We start from the raw sequence: 19,511 nt of genomic DNA, 5'->3' as shown, positions 1-19,511 counted from the left end.
TCAGGTTTTTAAGATAGGGATAATCAGGTACAGTGCCTTTAATGCAAAAAAAATATTTCATGGTAAAAATATTATGGTAAAACTTGTATCAGTTATGTTCTGAACTGTTTTTTCAAGATATATAAGATTTCAAATGCATTGTCCTGTCTTATACCACAGCTTTATTAACTCAACCTTAAAATATTCACCTCGACGTAACTAAATCCAAGTCAAGACTTTCCCATGTTGACATTAAACCCATAGAAAACCTAACGCTTTTGTCATCTCTGGCAGCGTAGGGGCCGATCGTCGGTGTTACTTTATATAGGAGCTGACTAGACACGGTATGTAATGTGTTATTGTACCAGTGCAGGTTTCATTAATAGTCAACCAGGACTTTTTAATCGCATTCCCACCATGAGACCTGTTTTTACTCCTGTTCACTGAAGCCTGGGGTGAGGAGCAGTTTGGTTCTGAGTGGATTTCCAGAACGAATGTCCCAAAAATAACTCCGGCATACCACATCTGTGAGCTGTGAACTGAACACACCCTTCTCCAAATACCCCTGCCCACTGAGCCCCCCCCCCCCCCCCCCCCCCTAACCCACCCTCTGATAAACGTCCATGAATTTTAACTTAAAGGGCCCATATTACGATATTTTCTGATCTATATATAATTTACAATCTATGATCAAAAACATATCTGGAGTTGTGTTACTACTACTACTACTACCAATAATAATAATAAAGAGTTACTCTAACACACAAAAAAACAGCTCCAGGTATGTTTTTCACATTCTAACATGGCTTAAAGCTTACAAGAGTCAATTTTGTGTAATATAGGACCCTTAAAAGTGTAACTTTTCTGCTGCCTGCTTGTGTCCAGGGAGATCTTATTGCTTTGCCTCTAATGTTCCAGAGCATTGATCTCATCCATCTTCAGTTAACTTCATTACAGGTGTTTTTTTTTAGATTTATTCAAGTAACTTTTCCTAGTGATGTTTTATGGATTCTCGCCTTAGAAATACTGTGGAATATTCTAGACAATGCATTCAGTGTGTCCAAGAGGGCGGCATTCTACCCTCCACTGGAAAAGTTACATAGTGCATCTTTAATTGTATATTCCAAAATTAAGTACTGGTAAGTCAAGCTAATTCTTTGATATATTTTATCCCTGCATATCTCAAAATTTGCATCAGTTAATTCCAAAATTCAACCAACAATTACAAATCATTAGTGAGTTAATTACATTGAAACTAACACAGGTATTTGTATAGTTTCTGTTAGCGCACTGGCTAGCATTATTGTTTTCCTTGTTTTGATTTAGGTCTGAGAATGGAGCTATAAACATGAGATAAATGATGTCTAAGGCTGCCTATTCCTGTTCAAAGATTCAAGATTGTCTTTCCTAACAACAATAGCTTCTTTAACACCCCTCTCAAAACCATGGCTTTGAGATGGAGATGTACAGCAGACTGGGGTCCCGAGCTACTCTCTCGAGACTGTGTTGGTACATTCTCTTATGGAGCAGCTGTTTAGTTTCTCCAGTGTAACTCTCACTGCACTCTTCACTACACTGAATGGAGTAGACTACATTACTTTGTTTGTGGCTCTGGGTTTCGTCCTTTGGGTGAACCGGTTTATGTCTTAAAGTGTTTGTAGGTTTCAAATAGACCGGAATTTCATGCTGTCTGAAAATCCTCTGAAGCTTTTCAGACACACAGGCTGTGTAAGGAATAGCTTTAATTGTATATCCCAAAATTAAGTAAGTCCAGCTGTTTTAGTCTCACTCTTTGATACATTTTATCCCTACTTGTCTCAAAATTTGCGTCAGTTAATTACAAAATTCAACCAACAATCACAAATCATGGCTGGGCTTTGGATGACGTCGCAACATTCTATATCTATATGTTTCAGAATGATTAAAATTAGGACTGTTGCCATAGCGATTAACAATTTACAGGAATAGCATGTAACTTTCTGGAGGTGACACGTCATCTGGTTTCCTGGAAAAAGAAAATTAAACCATACTTCAAAACATTCTCCTTGAAGATAGGTACGTTTTATGTCAAAGTGGGCCAAATAAGAATCAGGTTTGTGGAGATGCAAGCCCGCTTAAGAGTTTTTAGTTCAATAAAAACACCCAAAGTGAAAAAAAAACAACCACAAACTTAAACATGCTGTTATTTCAGTCAATTTGAGCTAAAACAGTGGCTTTAAAACGAATATTATGCCTTCTGAATGTTTTCTTTTGTCCTCATAGTGTTGCATGTAACAGGAAGCTGAAACCTCTGAATAGAGCAAAAACATTTCAAACAAAATTGCTTCTTTGTTCTGAGAATACTCTGTAGTCCACGGGGAAAACTGGCCCCTGCCTCCATCTGGGAGTAAGAGCGGCTTGTGATGAATTCTTTATACTGTCAGTTATGTTCACACTGAAACTTAATGTACCAACACAACAGTCACAGTTGAAAGGCAAATAGCAGAAATAACAACTTCCCAAACTGACCCTGGCATTTCCCTTTTGTTGAATCTGTTCTTCATTTTTCACATGTGTTTGCTTGTTGATGGAGTGATATAATGAGAGCCTCACCCCATCGGCAGAACAAGCCCAGAGGAGGAGGCATGCAAGCATCCTGCTCCTGCTCTGTGGTCACGACAGCAGAAAAACATGTAACCTCTGCTGATAATGATTTGTTTGAATATATTTTGTTTTGTCGTTAACATTCTGGGGTGATAGGCCTTACAAAGTGCAGAGATTTGTATATATTTATACACATACTCTTCCTAACAAAGTTATTTTCTACTTATTCAGGACTGGGAGATAATGTTAGGGATTTTTTTTTTGTCCGAGATGTGAAAATTATCGCTTTTTTAACAGCTCAAACTAAGGTAAGCGACTAATGTTAGCAACTTTACACAGCAATGGTTGATTTAAGAGTGATTTATTCATAATTATATCCAACAACGCGATAATCCAGCGCTTCTATCTGCTTCATTCAGTCATGTTGTGTCCAGTTAAACATCTGTTGCTTGCTGCTGTTCTTTTTCTGACTCTCGCAGTGCATTGTGGTTGATATTGACCTGTCTAGTGACCACCGATTCTCACTACTTTTCAGGGTGCATTGTGGGAAATTTTAAGTGCACTACTTTTTCACCAACTGGTAATTCGGACACCAATAAAAATGGCGTGACCCCTAAATCGTGCTGTAAGTATGGAATAATGTGGACATTCAGACACAGCCCTGGAGTTAACCATAGACTGTATAAAGAAGTGGACTAAGTGAGTGTGACATCACCCATAGAGTTTGGCTCCAGTCAAATGAAGCTCATCGAGGCTAGCAGTGACAGGGGCGAATATGGAGCTGAGTTTCACATTTTGGAGTTCCGACCGTGAGTAGCATAGCATCCAAAGAGCAAATTCAGAGCGAGGCTGTTGAAGGCTGTCGATCAAATACCAGGATCATGTAGAGTGAGTAAATCTGAACATTTTCAGACCAAAATGACGAGGCTCATTGCAACAGAAACAGAAAGAGGGGCGACAATTTTTCAACTTAAGTGAATTTGAATAGAAGGAGGCAGGAACGTGCCCATGATGACTTTCTATTTGGAACGTGGTGCTAGCAGGTTAGCTATGTCCATTTATATATACAGTCTATGGCCATAACTAACCAGAAAGAAATGAGAAATGTCAACAATGAACTGGAGGTGTCCTTGCTAAGACTATGCAGGGGATGCATTGGAAAGAGTAAAATGATGATTTACAGTTGCCGTTGGACCAGGGTGGAAAGAAAAACATCAAACATTAGCACTAGCGTATCTGCAAAACTCATTTTCAATGGGCTACAAAGAAATGTAAAACCCCTAAAGCTAAAGGCCACGCAAACCCAAACTTTAGTAAACATTTTTAAGACATTTGATCAGCGTTTAGAGAGATTTCTATTGATTCACAATATAGGAAATCACTTGAACATTCAATTTATACAGCGCTTTTTTGGATACTCATTCTATTGTTCATTCATTCCACACATGCCCTGGGACAGACTGACGGAAGCAAGACTGCCAATCTGAGCCATCGACTCCTACGACCACCACCAACACCATGAATGCACCACATTCATACTAGGCAAGTGTCTTGCCTAAGGACACAACAACTATCTGAACTGAACTGGTGGTCCAAGCGGGAATCGACCCTCCAGCCTTTGACTTTAACCACTGAGTGACTATGAATTATACATATGGGCAATGTTCCCTCTAATTTTTCATCAGTCTGAGCAAACACACAAACTTCCTGAGCGTCCCATGGACCAGTGTGAGCGACATCAGATGTGTGCACTGTGGTCATCAGACGTGTGCACTGTGGTCATCAGACGTGTGCACTGTGGTCATGCTGCATCGCATCCATCCAAGTTAAATGGTTTATTAAAAGAATCAAATTGCCACATTTACATTTCTGTTATAAGACTTTTAATTAAGTGCTTCAGCCACTTATACAATGAAAATGACAAAAATCTTGCTCATGACCTGTGTAGTATGTTAATGCTATTGGAAGGATAAATATTTAATTTTAACTATGGCAAAACATGAGCTTCCAACTAAACCAAGACAACTGTAAACTCCAATGTTGAAAACAAACTTAACATTTTTATGCCATTGTGTGAAGCTTTTGCTGTGACTGAGTGAGATTGTCCTACTGTGTCTGGGAGACAGTCCAGTCCGTTAACTCTTTTTCAGTATATGACACGATCATTTGATTTTTACAACTCATAAACTAGTGACAGTCAATGATCAATACACACTGAGAGGAATCTGTATCTGCACAGCTGCTCTATTACTGTACATTTATATATCATATCAAAACACAATATATAATGTGTATTTGTATATAAAATATATTCAAAACAAGTTGTATGGGTCAAAATAAATATATATTTACAAACCACACACTGCAAACAGTGAACACACACACACACTTCAATGTGTAAACAAAACCACACTGGAAACTAAGAACACACTGGACATGTGACAGTGTGACAGTCATTCTGTGACAGAGGCTCAGTGGTTAGAGGTTGGAGGATCAAGTCCCGCTCGGACCAACTTCCGTTATTGTGTCCTTAGGCAAGACACTTCACCCAAGTGGTGTGTGATGATTGGTGGTTGTCGGGGATATATTTGACCCACAATTAAGTCAATAGCAGAATAAACCACGCTTACCGATCAGGAACAGCATCCAGTCCATCAAATCATAAGGTCCTCTGCTCCTGAGCCCACTATGAGATCTTCACTCGGTTCCACGAACCGCTCCGGGTCCGAGATGCCTCTAGTTTAACTTGTACAAACATCCACAGTGTCCTCGGTCGCGTACTTCCTTTGTTTTGTCCGTTTCGTCATGTTTAAAACGCAAAACTGCTGCAAAACAGTGGATCTTTGCCCGAGGGCGGGCCGTCGGAGCGTTAAGGGGATAAACACTTAGCATCATTAGCATCATTAGCATCATTAGCATCATTAGCATCATTAGCATCATTAGCGAGTTTTCACTCCACATCGGCCACATCGGCTAAAACTCTGATAGGGGCACATGAGGAGCCTGTCAATGATGTTGATAAACTGCTCAAATACGTGTGTGAATCACATAATTGTCTGGAGCAGCTCGTCCCCGGTCACACTCACTGACTCACATTGAAAAATAGCGCAGAATGAATTGTTGCGTGTTTTATTTTCAACTCCGGGTCGAGTTTTTTGTGCGCAGCACAGATTTTCTGTGCGCGGAGACCGGGTCAACAGTGCACAATTGCGCACGCGCGCAGCTTAGAGGGAACAGTGCATATGGGGTGTTACTTTAGCAGGTGAGAAAATGTCCTCCCCCTGGTTGAGAACATAATCAGTCCGGTTTCACAGGGAGACAAATAAATGAAAAAGGGGGCGGGGAAAACATTGGGTCAAACTTGGTCCCACCCACTGCTGAAGGTCTATATATAAAAACACACGCACATAAACAAAGCCCATATTACCATAACAACAGAGATTAAATCAGAAGGACTGATCTGGGCTGAACGGGGAGAGGTTCTCACAGGACAAGAGAGAGAAGAGGAGAGAGGGAGAGGAGGAGGAAGAGAGAGAGAGTGAACACATTCAGCAGACTTCACCATCATCTGCTCCAGTGCATCACAAATACAACACAAAATATCATCACACAAGCTGCCGTCTGCTCCGTCCTGAGGGAATGGTCTCGCTCCCACAGTGACTTTAGGTGTATTTCTACATGGCTCCACTAGGGGTGTATGTGCAGGCTGGGTAGGTTGGGGTGATTTAGTACAGCTGATTCCAAACTAGCATCAACAATTGCTGTCCAGTAAAAGATGCTCTGAACTATCCCCCTAAGAAAAACACTATTTCTTCAAACAGTGTCCTCCTCCTCAGTCTCACATCACTGGCCTCACAGTCAGACACCCCCATGATTTCAGCCTTTTAAAGTAAATGCCAAAAAGTGGCTAATTGAAGCACAAAAATATGAACGCAAAACATTTTTCTTAATTTTACGGTGATCTAACTGCCAGCTCAGTCCTTGTTATCTAAGTCTATGTCATCAGAGGTATAATACTCCCTACAACACAAGCATACTGGGACAAAGACCAAACTGAGGGTTCATACCAACAGTTCCTGAGTCCTGCATGGTAAATACTCTTCTTCTTCTTCTTTTTCTTCTTCTTGTTGTAATGTTGTTTCCTCATCAAAAACAGATCTGTGTTATGTTTCATTCACACATATTTAACACACAAGCCCTGTATATTTAGGCTGTGACCTTCTCTCAAATTGAAAACACTCTGTTCCACCTTGTGATGTCATCATGTGGTAATACAGGAAGTGCTCCACTGTGTTTTTAAACTCCATACACCTTCACTAGAATCATTTGCATGATTTCAACCGTGGGATTGCCAACCTCTACTGATCAAAAATATAAAGGATAGCTAACTTGAAAATTGCCACTTCATGACATCAGAATGGAAACAGAGCATTTTGAGCTTTGGAGATGTAGACCAACTAATAAACCAGGGTTATTCAAACATGTGAATGAAACAAAACACAACTCCAGGTATGTTTTTGAGGAAGTAACAACATTATAGCATGACTTAAAGCTCACAGTAGTCAGTTTTGTTAGTCAGTTTACAGATTTTTATAAAAACTATTACTTTTTACATGGTTATGTTAATTAATGTACACACACAGCCCCACTGTAAACCAAATCACTACATAAATAGTACAGAAATCCAGCAATATCCAACCGTCATAACTAGACCTGTCACCATAAATCACATATAAACTCTTTAGTACAGAGATGTGTACATTTTGATATACAGACACTCTTCCCCACACAGTGATTTTCTGGAACTGGACTGACTTGCAAAGACAAAGTAATCCCTTATTATAATTAATTAAATGGACCACTTTAATCTTGCTGATGTAACATGGCCATCTCTCACTGAACTGACACTTTAAAGTCAACTCAAGCTTTGGCTGAGCTCCAGGTGCATGTGGTCCTGTCATGAAGCAGTAAATATAGAAAAAGCACTGTAGCAGCAGAGCAGTGGTACAAACTAAAGTCTATAAGCAAGAAGGTTAAAACTAAAGTCTATAAGCAAAAAGCAAGTCACTCAATTACTGAACTCTTCTTCTTTTTCTTCTTCTGTGGCATTTAAAGCAGACCTGCTATATAGTATCTATCACACCTGTGGATCATTACGTTATAATTTGGACATTTTAAATCACAATATTCATCTAAAACGACTTAATAAAAGAAAAAAGTTTGCTGACTTTGGTAATAGAAAACTGTCTTGCCCAATGGGAGCTGACGTTACCTTAAATCTTCAAAACAAAGATGACTAATGGATAGCTGCAGATCACGCTAGCAAGCAGCAGATTTTTTGTTCATTTCTGCCAAAATGAATAAGCAATGCAGCTGAATCTTGTGTGTATCACCGATAAAACCCCCCCCAAAAAAACAAAAAACAGTCCAGTTTCCAGTAAAAAAGAAATAAAATTCTTTCTTCTGGGTCAGCTGGATCCCCAGTCCTTGTTGTTGCTGAATATGTTGAAATAGTCCATTAAAACATGTTGTAGTGTCTCCATAACATCACAATCATCACAGTGTCCAGTGTCATGTTTGCTCATGTTATGCAGAGTGCTGTTCAGGTGAGTGAGTCCCATTTTCAGTCTATACTGAATGATCTGCCCCCTCCTCCCTCCATTGTCTGAAACATCCCACAGTCTCTCTTGGTATACAGTATATACATTTTTTTATGAATTATGCTTTTCCCCTCAGACTTTGCTAATAAAATAACACTGCCTACAGAATCTGTTCTTCAATGTAAAGTGAATTGGAGACAGAATCGATGGAGCTGGAAGTGCCCCCATGCTCACTTCCTATTTGGAAGTGAACTTTATTAAAGTAACATAAATACACTTCAGAGATGCTTCAGACACAGTGCATCAGCTCCCCAATCTCTCCCTACAAGGCATCTCATAATGTTCAGAACCTTCTGACACTTCTCAAGAATACAATCGCAAAACTTAACTCTTAACTAACTACATTTTCTCCTTGCCACCTTTTTCTTCATCAGACAAATTAACAGAGCTGTGAATTTTTACCATAGTGCATGGCAAAAGTTCAGCCTTTCCTTTGTTGGATTCAACTGTTGTATCACCACTAGCAATTACATAAAAAGTTAAGTCCCTCCAATCTCACCCCATGTTCCTCATCATCCCCCAAACATCTTGCAAAGAAGTCGTACTCCTAATAGTGCCACAAAAGTTGTTTCAGTAGTCTCTCCTAACATGTCAATTGGTCCTTCTAAACATTGCCTCAAGTGATCAAAGTTGTGAAAGCGTTTCACAACTTTAAAAAGCTGTATTATGACTACAATAGCTTCTGTACATGAAATATTCCACCATTGCACTGCATTCTTGACACTTACCCCTCTACTTTTAGGAATCAAACCCAGAACCAACTTCTTACCCGTGTTTAAAGTCAGCACACCAAATACAATTTGCCAGATTTTGTCTTATACTCTCCAATTTTTCCAACTCTAGTCTCACACAGGAGTTATAATAATCAACCACAGCCAGATTTATAGCCTTTACCCAAATTTCCACCACTACATGTTCAAGTTCCTTATTTGAATATGCTGCTTCCTTCCGATCTCTCTCCTAATCATTTCATAAACAACCAAAACAAAATCTAACCTTGATTTAAGCCACGTTTGTTGAACACATGTTACATCAGGTTTCTCACTCCTGCTACTGTATAAACAAACTTCCTAAACTCTTGCCCGTTAGCTCGAAGACTCCTCACATTCCACTGTAGGAGGAGAATTACTAATATGAGAAGTGTATTAATGTCTCCATGCTTGGCTCCTTATCAAGATCATCCCTTACCTCTTCCCATTTCAGCCACAGCTGCTTCAAGAACATTTTGAATCCTGTCAGATCTTGACTTCAGCCCTTCCACTGCTTCAATCACCCCTGCAGTAAAAGTCAACAACTTCCTTTTCTCTTCAACCGTAATGTGTGTGTCACTTTTTCCTTTTGTTGTTTCTGACCTACCTCATGGTCCACTCTACTCACCCCTTTACTACTTCTCCATGGGATATTCTTTCCTTTACCCTTTTATGCTGAAGAACAGGCTCTTTAAACTAATTCACACCCCCAAAATGGAACACTGCACAGTTGAATACATGATAAATGGAGCAATATTTTTGGGGGTCAGGGCACTTTTTCTTTGCAGTAGTGGATATATATATATATTTTTTTTTTTTTTCTCAATATGAATAGATTTGAGCTGTAGAGAGTTGAATAAATAACTTGTATGACTTATTACAGATACAAATTTATTACTTAAGAGTTCCTTTCTGCTCATGTTTTGTTTTCAGTATTGTACATTTAGAATAGTTTTTTGTGGATAATTCTACTGCATTGTTTGGTTTCAATATTATCATTTATCGTCTAGATTTACTTCAGCGATATATATATATATATATATATATATATATATATATATATATATATATATATATATATTGCGGTTCAAAATGTGTTATCATGACAGGCCTAGTTAGAACATTTAGTCTGCAGTCCCTTTCCCCTCCGACCACACTCAAAGTCATCCTCATTTTCCCTTTGCAATCTTTCGATACATGCCCACGATTCTTGACATTTGTAACACCTCATAGGGTTTGGACTATACTCCCTCACTCTGTACCAAAACCTAAAAGGACTTCTTATGAAATGTCGTACTCAATAGTCTCACTTGAGCTAATCCAGATATCTAGCCAACAAGTCCTCAAGTTAAAACAACGTCTGAAGTATGAAGTAAATGTCCAAACACTTAGAGTTCCTCCAAACTGGCCACGTTCTCAGCTCGTCACATGAGTCACACACAATCTGTCTGCCAATTATTCAACTCAAAGGTTTCTTCTCGCAATTATCTGCCCAATCTTTAGCCCATTAAGAAAACAAACACATGAAGTTGGGTCTCTCATTTTATTATACAGTACACCAAATAGGGTTGTCAAAAGTACTGAAAATCAGATATTCTACATTCTACTGTCTAGATAAATAGTGTTTTTTTTGTATCATTGTTGTCTCATCTGTTCCTTAGTATCGAGTTTGAAATTTTTGTTTTGTGATATCACTATTTCCAAAGAATATAATGTTAACGAGGGGTTGTGAGAGCTAAAAACAAGTTACATACATTTAAAGTAGACTTGTAGTTGTTTCAGCAGTTATCTCTAATAATCTCTGACACCTGATGATCATTTTGTTATAATTTGAACATGTTAAACCACAATATTAATCTAAAACGACTTAGTAAAAGAAACAAGTCCACTGACTTCTGCTTTAGAAAACTGCGGTGCCCATTTGTAGCTGACATCGCCGTAATCCGTCATCAGCTCATCACATTAATGAGTAAGGTTTTTTTGTTTTTAATTTCTAACAAAATGACTACAAGACACTGCTGAATCCTATACATATCACCGTTTAATAAAATAAAATTAGAGAACAAAGTAAGGATGTCACAGTGGGCGTGTGCCAGAGGAGGTGAAAACAGAGAGATGGGAGCAATGATGTCTCGAATACGGGAGAATAAGGATTACTCAGACATACATGAATCACTCTAAATAAACTCCGACAGAGTAAAGGAGAAGGAGAAACAACTATAACAAGATTAGAAGCTAAAGCTCTAAAAAGTCGATTTTGCATAATATGTCTACTTTAAATATACTTTCTCATTTTGCAGTTTGAAAATCGTTTAAAGCAGCTTTCAAAGACAGCGACTTAAGGGGTTAAAAGCCTATGTAAAGTGCTCGTGCAGAGTTTCGCAGCAGCCCCTTTAATGGGAACTATAAAGTATAATTAATTTCCTGGAAAGCTCATGCAAAGGAATGTTTTAGGTTGTTCATTAGTGTTTTTTCACCCAAATGTTCGACGCATTTCCGCCCCAGGCTCTGATACAAACCTATGTCTCTGCACAATGTAGATCTAATTACACCGGCGGCCCACTGAGACAGGCATCCAGCTTAAACATGGATAATGCTTAAAGGGGAAGTGTACAAGTGTGTCGACTCATGCGAGCTTCAGGGTGTCATTAAAGTTTCATATGGACTTCGCGACATGAGGTAACGCTAAAAAGAATGGTCCTGGTGCAGGGTTCGCCATTCGCTTTTCCCTATGGAGATGTTGATGCTTTTCCTAGAAAGTTCCACATTATGGCATTGAATTTAGCTATCTCTATGGAGGAAAGGAGGTGACAGATCTGTGGAGAGGCGATCCCACTCACAGTAGGAATACATGTTTATCAAAGTGTTTTAGAGCAATAAACACCTGTAATGAAATATTACATAGATGGACACATTTAATGCCATACTGTGAAATATTGTAGTCAAAGCATTATCATCTCCATAGAGACAAGAAGGTGGCGTACCCCGCACCAGAAATGCTACATAGTACATCATAAAGACACAACATAAGGTTTGTAGAGTAAAGTTTGTAGAAAGTTCCACATTATGGCATTGAACTTAGCTATATCCATGGAATAAAGCAAGTGACATCATTAGATTAAGTTACTCTTCAGATCTGTGGAGAGGTGTACCCGCTCACAGTAGGAATACATGTTTATCAAAGGGTTTTAGAGCAATAAACATCTTTAATGAAATGCATAGATGGATACGTTTAATGCCAAACGGTGAAATATTGTAGTCAAAGCATTATCATCTCCATGGAGACAAGAAGGTAGCCTACCCTGCACCAGAAAAGTTACATAGTACATGATTAAGACAGACTATAAGGAGACCTGTGCCAACATTAAAATAAAACTACACAGTTATATGTAAGTAAAGAGTAAACATGGATTGATTTGAACTCTCTTAAGGATCATCTAAAATTAATTACTGACCTTATGTCCAGATAATCGTAATTGCAGACATAGGCACGCATGTTTACAACCCACGTAGCCTCAACGGAACAGAATGTATCAGGGCACAGCGCCAAATGTGCTAAAAGACCCTATAGCTGACCATGTACATGCTAAAGTTTATTTTTACAGCCCATTAGCGTAGCTCCTGTACACGTGCTCCTGTTAGCATTAGCGGTGTAGCATTACCCAGCCTGCTGCCCGTCCATTAGCGTGTTTGTCTAACCTGGACCTAACCCCATTGTTGTCAGATACAGTGAGTGATAGGAGTTTGGGAAGTAGCTAAAATAACTGTTCTGTAAATACAATACTTCCTCATCAACAGAGTGGCTTTATGCAGTGCGGTACTTTAGTTTGGGTGTGTCCTTCCTCCGCTGACCAGAATATACGGTCCATATGGTGCAGAGGGCAAAATATCAAATCAAATGTTAATAATTAATGAATTGATCAATAGACTACTTAGGTCTATTTGTCCCTATTTGTTATTATAGAGTGTAATACTGTACTTAAAGGATTGTGTGTGTACATAACGTCTGTATGCAAGAGTTTGATTTAAAATTGTATAAACTTAAACTGTTTCCCTTTGCATTGGTATTCTAATGTGGATTTTTTCTTTATTACAAAAATATTAGACATAATGGCCAGGTTGGTTTATGTTATGTTTTTATCCAATCACAAAGCAGAATGAGCTTCACATCCTGAATACTGAAATCCATTTGGTGAATTCTGGAGGTTCTGAGCTTTCACATGAGGCCTGTCCTTATACTGAGAATGAGACACACTTGTATATATCATCTGTCTGCAGGTTAAGGCTCTGGACACACAGGTTCAGTTGTGATTGTAAAAATTTTCTGTAAAAGTCAATATTATCATTAACAAAATCTTAAATATAAAACTAAAGCCTTTTCAGTGAAGTGTGGTCCGCCCTAACCATGTTTCTTCTTAATGTTTAATCTTAATGTATCAAACAGAAATGTGCTCTATTCTGAACAACTGCCCCGTCGCCCACTGTCCTATAGCCTCCTGTTCTATGGGAAACTATAGGCCCGTATGTGTTTAGCAGCTGTCGCTCTGTGTACATGTGCTCGAATGTTATCAAATGCCCAGTGAAAAGGCTTTCTCTTCTCTCCAGGACACATCACAAGAGACCCCTTTGACAGCTGTGGAGGGATACATGTGTTAGCACAGTGAGCACGGGAGTGTGGGTCACTCAGCCCCACTGCGAGCTGTCCGTCTCGGGTCAGAGCGCTTAAGGCCTGTCTTTATGATGGAGGTTTAGAGGCTCCTAGTATACACTCCATTCTTCTGTTATGTTCTATGGGGGTTAAATGCTATAATAACAACTGTAAAGAGCAGATGCAAAGGCCACTGTATCATGCAATGTTCATGTTTTGTTATATGAACTTAACTAACATAGATCTTTGGAGAGGTGAGTCACAGAAATATTGCATTTATTTTTAACACAATTTTATTCAATAAAACAAAAACTTGGGTGAGTGTGAAATAACCCTCCATGTTTAATGCCATACTATGGAACATTCAAAGCAATTAAAGTTGTATTCTAACAAATCACCAATAGATGCTGTCTACATAGAGTCTGACTGATAGTGTGCTAGGTGAGGGGGAGGGGCCAGGTGAGAGTAGCAGCTAGGTGAGAGGGAGGGGTCAGGGGAGGGGGAGTCAGGAGGGGAGAACAGGTTTTTCTACTGGTGAAAAAAAAAAACCCTAATAAACTTACAGGTGTTAGTTTTAACTGTGCTGCGAAGGCAATAATCAGACAATCATTGTGTCCTTGGCCAAATGATTTCGTATTCTCTTGTCATCTCGCCAACAGGAACAAACACATGATGTAAGAGTGGAGGAATGTTTCTTTTTCATTTTATTGTTTATAAAATGCAATTGTGGTCAGCGCTGTATTACACCATTACAGCGTGTTATTGTTGTGTCACTGTCTCTGAATCCATTCTGTGTTACATTATGTTGTGCTACCAATATAGAGGTTACCATGGTTACAATAGGCATTTTAATGTATGCTGGAAAGTCAATACATTTTGAAAGTCATTTACAGGAGGTCACAGTTTTACTCAAACTTCAGTTGTTTTTTTGTTTCTTTGACGCGTTTAACACACAAACCCTGCATATTTAGGCTGAGGTCTCTTCTCAAAGTGAAAACACTTTGTTCCACCTTGTGATGTCACGTGGTAATACAGGAAGTGCTCCACTGTGTTTTTAAACTCCATACATCTTTGCTAGAATAGATGATTTCAGGCCTAGAATTGCCGATCTCTGTTAAACTAAAGGTAAAAAGTAGGTGTTAACTTGAAAACTAGCACTCCATGACATCACAAGGTGGAACGGAGCATTTTGAGCTTTGGAGATGTAGACAAATTAATAATAAAGTGTTACTCAAACATGTGTGAATTAAACAAAACTTTAGGTATGTTTGTGATGATGTAACAACAACAAAGTTAAGGAACACTCTAGGATTTTGGGTTGGTAAAGAATAAGGTGATGCTAGGTAGAAGTTTGGACCTCCTCCACTGATCTCCAGGTTTATTTCCTCTCCCTATCAAAAGCTCTGGATACATAACTGATTGCATCCGCAGAATTAGGCCAAGCTGCAGACAGGAGGTTCGAAGTTAGTTTATACGTGGGACTCCTCTTTCCTCCCTCAAGACCAGCAATCACAACACAGACAGAGAGGAGGATTCTTCAAATGCCTCCAAAAACATGTGTGCTTCCTGTCAACATCTGAGCAGAGAAAGACGTTACAGCTCGAAAATGAAATCCGTTTTGTCAGATCTTTGGCGTCATAAAATCTCACTGCTTTTTTTTTAAATGAAATGTACAATATTTATGATCTGTTTGAGGTTTAGAGGCTTGTTAAAGTCCAGCATAAAGTGATGCTGCCTTGCGTTGACTTTGATTTCTGCTCTAGTTATGAAGGAGTTGATTTTGTTTTGGATTTCATTTTCTTATCTGCACGTCCCAGCACATGCTTAACTGCGAACCGAAACCTCTTTGAATGCGTGCCACTCCCTTCTTATCAAAATATCGCTCATGAATATCTGAAAATAATGGACTTTTGTTTTGGTGATCTCACGCCATAAAACAGTTATTTTGATGTTGATGCTGTTTAAACAGCTCCGGGTGTCCTGTTGTTGTGAGGAATACTTATAAAAACTATAGTCACCTTATTCCTGAAGTTGCCGTGGGCGCCGTCATCGTCATTCTGGTTGTATCTTGGCGGTAAATACGTTCTGTGTGGACTGTAGAGCTGTTTTAAAGCCTCCAGAGAATTGGTGCAGTGTTGATTTGTTCTTTCTATCATATTTTAGCGGCAAAACGTTTCTTAAATTCTCAATTGAAACGAATGGGATTTCTATTTATGGCAAAAGTGGGCGGGTCTGAGTAAGGTCATATCCCTCACCTACATTGCTGACGTGATGATGTGCCTTAAAAATGACCTAAAGTTTCATGTTTACAATTGACTGATTCTAGAAAGATGTTATACTGCCAGAGGGGGCGCTAGAGGTAGATATTCCTGCAGTTTTCCGTGAAATGTCCAAAAGATAAACGCACAAATGTTGGACCTGATCGCTTCTTTTAGAGCCTAGACCCAAGAATGTTGTGATGTCATCTGAAACCCAGAAATAGCACACAAGGTCTCATGTTTATAATTCATGGATGGTTATTAAAGGTGCACTCTGTAACTTGTCTAATGGGGTGTCTGGCACTTCCTTGTCTCCATGGAGATGTCATTGCTTTCCTTGGAATCTTCCACAGTCTGGCATTCAAGTTGTCTATCTATAATGTTGATGTTTTGAGTGGTAAGAAAAGTTGTAAACAAAACACGCCTCTCCACAGATCTGACCTGCAACCTGACCTGATGACGTCTTGCTTGTCGCCATGAAGAAAGGTTTACTAGCATATTGCAGAACATTCCAAGCAGTTCCGTTGGCAGAAATTTGGGGGCCCAGGGCAATAAAACTCACATGGGCCCCCCTCTAATATAAATCAATAGGACAAGGGTTAAATTAGGGCCCGGGACAGCAGACGCCTTTGTCCTCCCCATGTCGACTCCCCTGATCCCAGCTAAAAGCAGTAAAATCTCCATGGAAACAAACATGCGCAGAAAACACGCCACTCAAAAAGTAACATCGTAAACGGTTTGCAGTGATCCAAAGTTATTCCTCACTTATTACCTCATGAATTGAAGCGTGCCAGTTATTCACCATGATGAGTTTATAAGCACTTTTCAAACTCTCAGAGACCAGAGTGAAGTTTTGGCATCACGACAATGCTAACAACAACTAGCATAATAATAATAATATAATCAAGAGCTGCTTATGCAATATATCTGTACTGAGGCAAGACAAATGTGACTCAAATACATGGGAAAAATCAGGTCCAGGGCCTTTAAGAAGCAGACATCAAAGGAGTCTGAAACGTTCCTACTTTCTCTTGGTTGACTACAGTGAAGTCTCTATATTTCATTGTTGTGGAGACCATTGAAGTAAGGTTGAAACGCGTCCAGTGCTGCCCAGAGAAAAGTGTTGTTCATGACATAAGCAGACACATGTGGAGCCGGAGCCACAGCTGCACAGAGCCAAACCTTATGAAACCTCTGAGAAACCAACCGGCAAGTGACTGAGCACTAAAACAGAGACTATATATGAAACACACAACCAAACCAGACCAGAGGAGAGGAGAAAGAGGGAGGAGAGGGGGAGGAGAGGGGGAGAGAGCAAGAGATAGAAGAGAGGAAGAGAGAGAGAGGAGGAGAAACCCCTCTGAAAACAACCGGCAACTGACTGAGCACTAAAACAGAGACTATATATGAAACACAGAAACAAACTAGACCAGAGGAAAAGAGAAAGAGGGAGGAGAGGGGGAGGAGAGGGGGAGAGCGAGAGATAGAAGAGAGGAGGGGAGAGAGGAAGAGAAACCCCTCTGAAAACAATCGGCAACTGACTGAGCGCTAAAACAGAGACTATATATGAAACACACAATCAAAACAGACCAGAGAAGAAGAGAAAGAGGGATGAGAGGGGGATGAGAGGGGGAGGAGAGGGGGAGAGAGCAAGAGATAGAAGAGAGAGGTGGAGAAACCCCTCTGAAACCAACTGGCAACTGACTGAGCACTAAAACAGAGACTATATGAGACACACAAACCAAACCAGACCAGAGGAGAAGAGAGAAAAAGAGAGAGAGGAGGTGGAAGAGAGAGAGGAGGGGAATCAGAGCAGAAGACAGAAGAGAGGGAGGGGGAGGAGAGGGGCAGGAGAGGAGGAGAGAGTGAGAAATAAAAGACAGGGAGAGGGAGAGGGAGAGGGGGAAGAGGGAGGAGAGCGAAAGGTAGAAGAGAGGAAGAGAGAGAAAAGGGGGGAGAGCGTGAGAGATAGAAGTGTGGGAAAGAAAGAGGAGGGGGACAGGAGGGGGTGAGAGTGAGAGATAGAATAGAGGGAGTGAGAGAAAAGGGCGAGGAGAGGGGGAGAGATAGATATAGACAGAGGAGGAGAGAGAGTAGGGAAAGAGAGAGGAATAAGAGAGAAGACAGTGAGGGCAAGAAAGAGGTAGAGGAGAGGGGGAGAGAGCGAGAGATAGAAAAGCGTGAAACACAGAGGAGGGAGAGGAGAGGGGGAGAAAGTGAGAGACAAGATAGGGAGAGAGAGAGAGAGGAGGAGAAGAGGAAGAGAGACAGAAATAGACAGAGGAGGATAGAAAAGAGAGAGGAGATAAAGAGAGGAGGGGGAGGAGAGGGGGAGAACGAGAGACAGAAGAGAGGAAAAGAGAGAGGAGGAGGAGAGTGGGAAGAGTGAGAGATAGAAATAGAGAGAAGTGAGAAGAGAGATAGTGTGAGAAAGAGGAGGGGGAGGAGTGGGAGATTAGAGAGTGATAGATAGATAGACAGGAGGAGGGAGAGAGAACAGAGAGGAGGTGGAGGAGGAAAGGACATACAGGGAGAGGAGAGGGAGAGACAGAGATAAAGATAGATGATAGATGAGGAGGAAGAGAGAGGTGGCACGAGGCCGGAGAGAGAAATGAGAGCAGAGAGAGATACAACGAGAGATAGAGAAAGAGAGACAAAGAGCAAGAGAGAAAGAGATAAAAGCCTTATTAACCCGGCAACTGACTAAGCTCTAAAACAGAGAGAGTATAAGAGACATAGAAACAACTCAAACCAGAGGAGAGAAGAGAGAGAGAAAGAGAGAGAGGGTGGAGGAGAAGAGGAGGAGAGAGAAGCAAGAGAGAGAGAAGAGGAGGAGAGGGAGAGAAACCGTTCAAGAAAAGGCCACTCGCTGGAAACAATGACAAACCGGGATAAGCATCTTGTAAAACGCTGACGAACCTTTAGACTGAGAACGATTGGACAAGCGCGCCCTCTGGTGGACAAAAATGAGAAGTATCTGTTGATTATTGGCACTTAACAGTCCACATGTGGGCTATGGTGTGTTTGAATATTTTTTGGAGAAAATGTGACATGCATTTGAATAATCTGGTGATGGACATAAATAGTTACATCTGCACCTGTTTGTAATGTTTTCCATGGGACTTTGTAATAGCTGCAACTCCCTGTCCACTGCTTGACCTTAACCTCCTAACGTCTGACCCCGGACCTCTGACCCAGCTGCAGCTTCCTGTCACTGCCTGATCTTTAAATATTTATTAGCCTAATTTTAGCCTCACTTGGCCAAAACCTCATATAAATCAAATTGTACAGGAAGTAGTGACGCTAACAGTGAGGTTGAGGTTTATTTTGTTTGTGTTTTCTGAATAGGGTGCTCATGAAAAAGAGAGTCAGGCGCTCTCTTTGGGCTTACCCGTAAATAAAGATCAAGGAAAACTATTAGTAAGAGTAGTGTTAACATCAAGGAATGTGTAGCAGTAAAAAAAAAAGATGTGAAATAAAAAATTAAAAAGACAGCCAATCGGATCGCAGAATGACTTTATTTCCATTAGTGCAGAGACACAACAACCTCAGACACAGCACTGCAGCTTGAAGATCCCACCTCTCTCACATCAGGTCATTACAATAGGCACTTATTGAAGTTTGACAGAGCTTT

The sequence above is a fragment of the Periophthalmus magnuspinnatus genome, chromosome 6 (assembly GCF_009829125.3).
Source record: "Periophthalmus magnuspinnatus isolate fPerMag1 chromosome 6, fPerMag1.2.pri, whole genome shotgun sequence".
In the NCBI taxonomy this organism is placed as follows: Eukaryota; Metazoa; Chordata; class Actinopteri; order Gobiiformes; family Gobiidae; genus Periophthalmus; species Periophthalmus magnuspinnatus.
The sequence above is the reverse complement of the archived record's forward strand: the minus strand, read 5'-3'. Positions refer to the sequence as shown.